The sequence below is a fragment of the Nicotiana tomentosiformis genome, chromosome 7 (assembly GCF_000390325.3).
Source record: "Nicotiana tomentosiformis chromosome 7, ASM39032v3, whole genome shotgun sequence".
Lineage (NCBI taxonomy): Eukaryota > Viridiplantae > Streptophyta > Magnoliopsida > Solanales > Solanaceae > Nicotiana > Nicotiana tomentosiformis.
Genome location: NC_090818.1, coordinates 21563610 through 21573538, shown reverse-complemented (window position 1 = coordinate 21573538; position 9929 = coordinate 21563610). Strand labels below are relative to the sequence as shown.

The window sequence follows — 9929 nt, the reverse complement described above, 5'->3', positions numbered from 1 at the left end:
GGGGGCAATTTTTAGGGATTCTAAACTTTAAATACCTAGGGAGGGGATTGAACTAGAGCCGTTGGATCATGAGGGAATGTATGGGTGAGATTGTGTTTTGGTTTCACTTAATGAAATGACGTAGTTTCCTATCCAAGTCTTGGCCAATCATCAATTGGACTGGGTCGGCCGAATTGGGCTCACAAATTGGGCCTGATTTGTGCATAACTCAACTGAAATGGACATGAATCCAATCCCTTAAAACCGTAACAAATTTATTACTATCTAATGCTAAAGTCTATAAACACATACAATAAACCTAGAAAAAAAGTAACGTAGGAGAAATAAAAAGAGCAAAAATTAGATATTTACATTATTATTATTATTATTATTATTATTATTATTATTATTATTATTATTATTAATAATAATAATAATAATTTTTACTTGCACTTATAGTTTATTTTGGTAATAATGATGGTATCAGTTAAGCTGAACGAAAAAAATAAAGATTCATATCGCCGACCTCAACTTTCTTGGAACTGACGTGTAGTTGTTGTTGTTGTTATTATAAATCATATAATAGATTATTTTTCGAATTAATTTTTTTGAAGTATAGATTATTAACATTCGTGATTGTTGATAATCTAATTGAAGGAAGAAAATCATATGTTTTTTCAATGATACCATATGAAATTTAATAACTTACCATCTTCATTTTAAAAAATCAATACAAATCATTTTTTTTCTATGATACCATATGAATTACTAACTTGCCTTCTTTGACTTCAAAAGTCAAAAGAAAGTAATAATACAGAAAAAGTCAAGCATTCTGATTATGTTCAATAATCTAAATGTGATTATCATGCCAAGTACTTCAATATTAAGTCACACTGTAACCTATATAAAGAAGTGGTATCTTGATTCGCAAAATGCAAGGTTTCCTCCCATCTAATTACTGATATGTCTGTGTTGAAGAAGTGTTCTTCTCAAAAATTATGTTGCCCTAGCCCAACTATTATTTTTCTGCTTTTCCTTTTAGTGGGCTTCGCTGGTAGTGACGCCCTTACTGATCGACTGATGATCATGAAAAAAGAAGGTAACATTATCTTAAATAATGTAGTACCACCATCTGGGCCATCTCAAGGTGGCAATACGAACCCACCAAATTTAACAAAGAATGGACCACAAATCCTTCGTGAAAGTCGTTTCTTGAGTAATGTAGTTCCACCGTCTGGGCCATCTCAGGGTGGCAATACGAACCCACCAACTTCAACAAAGAATGGACCACAAATCCTTGGCCATTAAACCATGGATAGGAAAATAAACAATTTCTTGATCTAGTATTTGTCTTTGTCCCTAAATCCCTAATAAAAATCAATAAGTGAGGAGTGGTGAGTGAATAATCTATTATATTCTCTATGTGATTTTTCACTGCAAGGTATTGAGTTCAATTTTATATCGATAAATGGTTTCATGCATTCACATGTATCTCATGTTTCATTACTTCATTTAGATTATTGATTGCAGCCTTTATTCTTAGCTTTTTCAATCCTCTACATTAACTTTGCGAAAGGAGCAATAAAATTACGGAACGTTTAGGAATCGGAAACAAATTACCAAATCAAATAACAAAATCAATTTTGATTTGGTATTTTGTTTCCAAATGGTTCTAACTCATTCCATCAAGTTAATTTAATTAAGATGACAAGCTGCTAGTAATAGCTGGGAAATATACCGAAATGCTGCTCAAAGAAGGGTATAAGTAGATTACAGATACAATTTGATCGTCTTGTACAAGTTATATATAAAGATCAATTATGAAGTACGCTAAGATATCTACTTAGAACATGGATTAATTATATAAGTGTTGGATTTTATTTAATAAAATACAAAGGTGTGAATTGAAAATGGAGGAAAAAGAATTGGAAGGAAATAAAAAGTTTGGAATGTTCCTTTTTATTAAGGCACTTTGTCCCTCGTCAGAAAATGGAAAGAAGTGGTGCCTCGTGTTGTCATCGCTCTATCGGCTTCGTCTTTGACTTCGGCTTGATCAAATGATCTGATTGATTGATATATTTTTTGGACCAATTTTATTTAATTTCCTTTTTTTTCTTTTTTCGTTCTATCATGGAAGGAATTAATCCAACAATCTTGGAAAATAATGAGGGGGTTAAATTTCATAAGGAAACACATTTTTCTATTGAGTTCGGAACTTTATTTTTCATTTCTGTTTCTGTTTTGTTTATCTAACTCTTTTGGTTTCTGACTGTGAACACAGATTAATAACAAAAAGTTCTTAAATAATGAAGCTGGAACATGAAAAGAAAACCAGAAACAATATATAAAACTCAAGATTATTGTTTTTTTAATTTAATCATACATTAGCCTTAGCCTTTATTCGCAAATCAGACAGTGCTGCTTTGCTCTTAAGTCCTACGAGGGAATCTTTTTCCCAACAAAAAAAAAAATAGTAAGAAGAGATTAATTTAAGCATTTATTTCTTGAGCTTGATAATCCCTTGCTTTATATTTTAGATGGAGGAACCATCAAGACATATCCATTCACCAACGAACATTTTGTCACAATTGAGGTTAGGATTGAAAGTAGTAAAAACCTCAGGGGTCACACTGAAATTCTGCATAATGCTGAAGCATGTGTCTCCAATATTTGCACCATAAATCTTACTGCACACTAGAACAGAATTTGTCCCAGTTTCAGCTGCACCCATCAAGAAAATAATATATTTGAGAAGTAATATATTATTTAATAAAATTCAGCTTTTATAATTAGGGTCATGGGTCTTTTTCGGCATAAATACTAAGAAGTTAAACATTTACATGTGATACTTACATGAAAGTATTCTACTTTCTGCCACGTAAATGGAGAGAAGGAACAGCAGAACAAAACTGAAAAGAACGGCTGATAGTTTGTAGCTTGCTCTTGCCATTTCTGTTGTTTAATTGCACAAAAACTGATTTTCTGTTCGTTCCTTTTCCTTTAATCGTTGGATTGATGGATTAATTTGTTAATGATGCCGATGCATTTATAGTGGAATTACTTTAGATATTTATCAAAATGAGACGAAAGTTGGACGTTGTAATTTCCTTCAATCGATCACAAGGTTGCCGACTTCGTTGTACACATTACATTGTCTACAACCTGTTATGAAATGCATATTTTTATGGAGAGTAATTTTCATGGGTGGTCATTCTACTTTATGTTTATTATTCAAAAGTAATTTTGTGTTTATTACCCAAAAATCACTTTTCTTTCTTTTGTTACACAAAAATCATTTTATAGTTATTAGATTTTACAAACCTTTCACCTGAAAAGTCTATTATGCCCTTGACATTATAAATCTTCCTATTTATGCAACACCTTCTATATTATATGTTATATACTATGCTTTTACCCAAGTATTTTATTTATAATTAAAATAACTTAATATTATTTTATAATATATTCGTACATTTAATTTTTTCTTAACATTAATTTTTAAAATATATAAGTAGCATTATTAAATTTGTCGGTACTATTACTGTGAACAAATCTCAAGTGCACATTCTTAACATGCTTAATAAAATATTTTTAATAAAAATTATAAAATCAAAGCTCACTGATTTATCAGTCAACCCATACCCATTAATCCAATAAATAAAATACTTACATTTAGTACAATAAAACATCAGATTAATACTTTTAAATAAATAATATTAACAAATAAAGCTTTAAAAAACTTAATTAAACACAAATATACTTTGAAACTTTTTCTAAAATTCTTATTAACTATAAAAAAAAACTATCATTTGTTAAACAAATCTATTTTTATAATTTCAAATAAATATTAAAAATTAAATATTATTTTTTTATTTTTATATTTAAAATATGTTCATGTATGAATATGCTTAAACAAATTAAGTGCCACGGAATATATATTATAAAAATAATAAATTATTTTAATTATAAGTAAAATACCTAAGTAAAAATATATTATATAGTATATAGAAGGTGTTACATAAATGAGAGGATTTATAATATCAAGGGCATAATAGACTTTTCAAGTAAAAGTATTATAAAATCTGGCCAATGTGACTTTTGTGATAAATAGAGCAAAGTAAAATAATTTTTGTGTAATAAATGAAAGAAAAGTGACTTTTGAGTAATGAACACAAAGTTGAATAATTTTTACGTAACAAAAAAAAAAGACTTTTGCGTAATGAATACAAAGTTGAATGACCACCCATGAAAATTATTTTTTATATGGATGCATGTCCACTAATCAAATATAACTCTCACTACTCTTCTCCACTATGTAGATAACCCTCATTACTTCTCACCATTATAGTTGTAATTCTCACACCTCCATAATCTTCCCATGATCTCAAATATTTAATGTTATGTTTATGGCATTCTTTTGTATACTTCTATGTAATACTATAAATAGAGGATGAGGACTGATATTGTACATACTTGAATTGAGAAATACTTGATGAAATAAGAAAATTCTCTCTTTCCTCTCTTTATCTCTTGTCTATTTTCGTGTTTTATATTGTTTCTTTGAGCTTAATTTTTTAATACAACCATGTGCTCTTGTCCATTTTTCTTTTCTTGGTTGTTCTTTTTCATTTTTACATAGATAATAATATCGAGATCTCAGTCCAATAACTGGTCAATACAATCGTTGAAATTCGATAAGAATAATTTTCATGATACACGAAACAAAATATTGCACTTTGCGCGTCGTATATGCTTTTTAGTGTCTCAAAAGAGACGGATGAAAAATTAAATGAGTAGATGAGTCAGCACCTGATTTTTGCCCCACATATGAAATTACTCCTAAACAATAATATAAAAAATAATTTTAATTGTTTTATAAAATTTAGAAGTTTTTTTTATTTGTTTTGCAGTTATTCGCATTGTTTATGCATGTTAGGAATATCGTAAATCATAAAAATCATAAAAATATTCAAATCTTAATTTCATAGCATTTTAGTTTTTAAATTATATTTTTAGGATTTAATTACATTGTTAAATACATTATTTAAATATCTAAAAACCAAAAAAATACATTCTTAGGCTAGTTAATTAATTAGGTCATTAGTCAATTAGTGAGTAAAATATATATAATAGTTTAGCCACACAAATTGGTTTAGTCAAGCCCATCCCTTTAGAAGCCCAATTTTCATGACCCACCTGGCCCAACCGGATCCCCCCTCTTTAAAACACCCATTTTATCAAAACCCTAAAAAAAGAGAACGACCCCCTCTCTTTAAGAGACCTAATTTCACCCCTCCCCTTCCATTTTTCTCAACACTAGAAAAACAGACCCTCCCCCCTCCCCCAAAAGAGCAGAGCAACTTTCTTCCTCATCTCCTTCTAAAAAAACTAGCGCCGCCACCTTCGCCCTCTCTTTCTTCATTCTTCCCTCATCTTCAAGAGAAAAAGAACAAATCCCCCTTTAGAATAAAGAAATACCCTAGTCGCCCCAATTAGAAGAATGCTCTCAAATTCCTCACGCACGCTTTCTCTTTTCATCTCTCTCTGAATTCATAAACACTCACACACACAATACTCATTCACCCTCTCACTGATCGGCGCATATTCACTCTCTCATTTCACTCATTTGATGCACTAAAAACGAAATTAGAAGTTCTGAAATTTAGAAACAAAAGCTTCTGGAAAACAAGAAGAAATAGAATTTTTAAAGCTCTAAATACTCGTTTCTGATTTGCAAATGGCTTTGAAGTTGATCTCGCTGTTGTTTCATCATTGATGTGTTATTTCTGCTGTTCAAGCTTCATCCTCTAGTTTCTTTAGATCTTTACTCGGTCCATTCCTGCTGCATTTCTGCAGTTAGGTATGTAAATCCTCACATGTTCTCTTCTATTTTGAGTTTATGAATAAAAATTGATGTGTTTGTGTTGAATTCGTGTTTGACTTTAGGTCCGGTTACCTAAGCCTCAAATTCTTCTTGTCTTCCTTTTTCTGTTCAATACTTAATGCCAAATATTCTTACATTAGTTGTTCAAGTTATCAGATAGTTATTGATTAGAATTGAAGGAATTGGAACTCTGTTTGATGTTTAGGAATTTATGAGGTTTGATTGCAATTCGTTTGAACTCATGTGGTTGTTTGTTATTAGAGAATATATCTCACAGATTTAGATTCCATTCAAGTCGTTTGAATCATTCAATTTAGTCCCTGTGGTACCGTAAAAGCTGTAAATTTTTTGGATTTTTATCTTATAATGACTTGATAATGTAGGCCTAACCATTTGCAATATGTACAGTTTGTATTCTTGATGTGAGTTACTCGAGCAAGTATACAGGTTCTTTGTTTCATGCTAAGAACAATTGAAAGAAGTAATCTCCGTCGATGGCTGATAGTGTAATGCTTTCTGCGAAATTGAGTTTGAGTTAATGAACTAGCCATATAAGTTGTTTATTCATATGTTGATATTTAGAACTTTGTGTAACTGTTGCTGATTTGTATTTGATGTTGAAATGCAAAAATGTTAAGTGAGGCATTAACAGAGTTATTGGGCTACTGTCTTTAAAAATATTTAAGCCCGAAAGCTTGCCTAGAAGAGATTTGTGTGGGGCTCAATTTCTTTCATTAATTTAGGTCGTTGTTTTTAGCATAGTGAGTCTGGCTTTCAAGTGAACTCCAATGCAGCAAAGATCCAAAAATTAGAATCAATTAATACTTGTACACTTACCCACAAGTGATTTCTATAATTCGTGGCCCCCACAACAAATCTCATATTAGCCTAGGACAATAATTTATGAACACGCGCTAGTTACTTTAGGCCCGATTAATAAATTATCATGACTATGGGTACGGTTTCCGTGGCATGGTCACGATACGTAAATCCCAATTCGAGTGCGCGTTTCACGGAACTCGACCACAACTTCAAATAATAATTAAAATAAATATATTGTGAATCATGAGTGCGTTTCACGTGGCGTGATTTGCGATGTGTACAAAAATAACAAGTGCGCGACATCGCGACTTGTTTAAATAAATTCCATAATTGTTAAATAAATAATTAAAAGCGGTAGAAGATAAAATGCACAATGGGTTCATAAACTTGTAATAATCAGACATTTAAGCCAAGTGTAATTGTTAAGTGATCGTGCTAAAACCACAGAACTCGGGAGTGCCTCACACCTTCTTCCGGGTTAACAGAATTCCTTGCCTGGTCTTCTGTGTTCGCAGACCATAAATAGAGTCAATTTTCCTCGATTTGAGATTTTAAAATAAACCGGTGACTTGGGACACCATAACAACTATTCCAAGTGGCAACTATGAATAAATAAATAATCTCATTTCGAATAATGTCACTTAAATTGGAAAAACTCCCTATCCCCCGGAAAAAAGGAGGTGTGATAATGAGCAGTATCACTGTAACAATATTTTTTTTTTTTTTGTGAAAATAAGTGCATACTAGAGAAAAATAAATGTATAGATTTCAAAAATTATATCTGCTACCAGTATTCTGGGCTTTTGCATCTATACCCGATTTTGGAATCATAATTGAACTTATACCCACTTTGCAAAAAAGTTTGCAAGCGTACCCACTTTACGATCAACTTCAGACTTATCGGGCTTGAAGTTAAAAAATATTAGTCTGAAGTGAAAAAATTGCACTTCAAATACACTTAAGGCCAAATAGGTCTAAAATGCAACCAATAGTTTCATGCACTTAAGGCTAATAAGTATGAAGTGAAAAATTACATTTCAGATACACTATAGACCAATAAGTCTGAAGTGAAAATTTGCACTTCAGATGCACTTAAGGCCAAAAAGTCTGAAGTGCAACAAACGTTTTCATTCACTTAAGGCCAATAAGTCTGAAGTAAAAATTTGGACTTCAGATGCACTTAAGGCCAAATATGTCTAAAGTGTAACCAATGGTTTCATGCACTTAAGGCCAAACAGTCTGAAGTGCAACAAACGTTTTCATTCACTTAAGGCCAATAAGTCTGTGAAAATGTGCACTTCAGATGCACTTAAGGCCAAATAGGTCTTAAGTGTAACCAATGGTTTCATGCACTTAAGGCCAATAAGTCTGAAGTGAAAAATTGTACTTCAGATGCACTTAAGGCCAAAAGGTCTGAAGTGCAACAAACGTTTTGCTAGGCCTATAAGTCTTGAAGTGAAAAATTACACTTCAGATGCACTTAAGGCCAAAAGGTCTGAAGTACAACAAACGTTTTGCTACACTTAGGCCTATAAGTCATGAAGTGAAAAATTGCACTTCAGATGCACTTAAGGCCAAAAGGTCTGAAGTGCAACAAACGTTTTGCTACACTTAAGGCCAATAAGTCTGAAGTGTAAAATTGCACTTCATATGCACTTAAGGCTAAAAGGTCTGAAGTGCAACCAACGTTTTTATACACTTAAGGCCAAATAGGCCTGAAGTGCAAATTGTCCAGAAACAAAAAATTATTATTTGAATTATAACAATCTAATATATGATTTAATACCTCAATCTACTCCAAATGAGCTCAAATTTGAAACATAACCTCCAAATATCACCAGGAACAAACCCGAATCTTCAATTTGTCAAAACACTAATAAATCTAATGAACCCATGTTGCAATTAAGAAAAAGAATAAGAAGAAACCCTAAGCAATAATAAAAAATAAAGCGTCATAACAGCTCGCCATTGTAAAACATCATAAACAACATTAAAATATATTCATAATCACCATATAAAATCATTGTTACCCGAAGAAGAAGAAGAAGAAGAAGAAGAAGAAGAAGAAGAAGAAGAAGGAGGAGGAGGAGGAGAAGGAGGAGGAGAAAGATGACTAAAGTTGTTTAAAAGTGGGTACAAGTTAATTTTTTTTTTAAAAAGTAGGTAAATTTTTGCCAGTATTCTGGATCTGCCTTTAGTCTGCATCTGGACCCTCGTGTCATAGTAACATATGCCTAAGTAGATCATCCCTGTAAGTCCCTAACCTTTGTTACAAGTTGGCTTCGAACATCGAATTTGAAGTTTGTTTTTATATATGTTGAGTTTCAATGGTTATGTCAATAAATCAGTCATCATTTAGCTAACCCGAAGTTTGATCAAGTCAAGACGGGTTAAGTAAACGTAGGTAAAATAATGAGCTATAACTCTAACCTTTTCTACTTAAGTTTGCGAATCGGATGACGAAAACAAAAGTTCGCCAATTGGACGAGTTTTATTCTTACCAAACGAATTTACACTTCAAGATGTCAAATGAGTAGCTTGAGTTAGCAATAACAACGCATTAAAAAAGGCGAGCCTTTATAGAGTCATGACTCGACTCGTTCAATATTTCCGCGGGTTGATTTAATAAACAACGGGTCATAACCGCTTCCCCAACTCAAGTTTGGGCGGATTCAGCAATTTATATTTTTTGAGACAAAACTGACAACCCTACATTGTATCATGCAAAAAGGTTCTTCATACTAAAAAGAGATTAGGTTCTTCTTGAGGGTATATGCGAGATATATATCTTATATATATTGACTTTGTACATATATTCGATACGTATTTACCTTGCATAACTTAGGTGCATCGTCCGAATCTGTTAAAGATCTTTTCTTCTATCTTACTTCCTTCATCCGTTTTCACTGGCCTATCACATCAAAAAAGGATAAGAAAAAGTTTCTCCAACTATCATACATATACTTAAGCTAGTGATTTATAATCATATTGTTCGTTTCGGGAATTTCGCTATGACAAAAATCCGTACCTATTTATCTTAATTTTCTATTTGACTCTTCAATTTGTTTCCAAATGGTTCTAACTCATTCCATCAAGTTAACTTCCGTAAGAATAACATGATAATAGAATTAGTTGGGAAATAATTGCTCCAAAAGACGGTACAAATAGATTATAGATGAACTTGTCTTGTTGCGATTATTTAAAGGAAATTTTACACCGCGTCACAAAATACGCTGAGAAATCA

The 9929-nt window shown here is 31.8% G+C and overlaps 1 long non-coding RNA gene across 1 annotated transcript; it reads right to left on the bottom strand.

The window, feature by feature from the left end:
• Window positions 1–2299: 2299 nt before the first annotated feature.
• On the bottom strand, window positions 2300–2991 carry LOC138895112 (uncharacterized). Its single transcript, XR_011409312.1, has 2 exons — window positions 2833–2991; window positions 2300–2700 (listed from the first exon to the last, which is right to left on the bottom strand). It is a non-coding gene; the product is annotated as an uncharacterized lncRNA (long non-coding RNA).
• Window positions 2992–9929: the final 6938 nt, after the last annotated feature.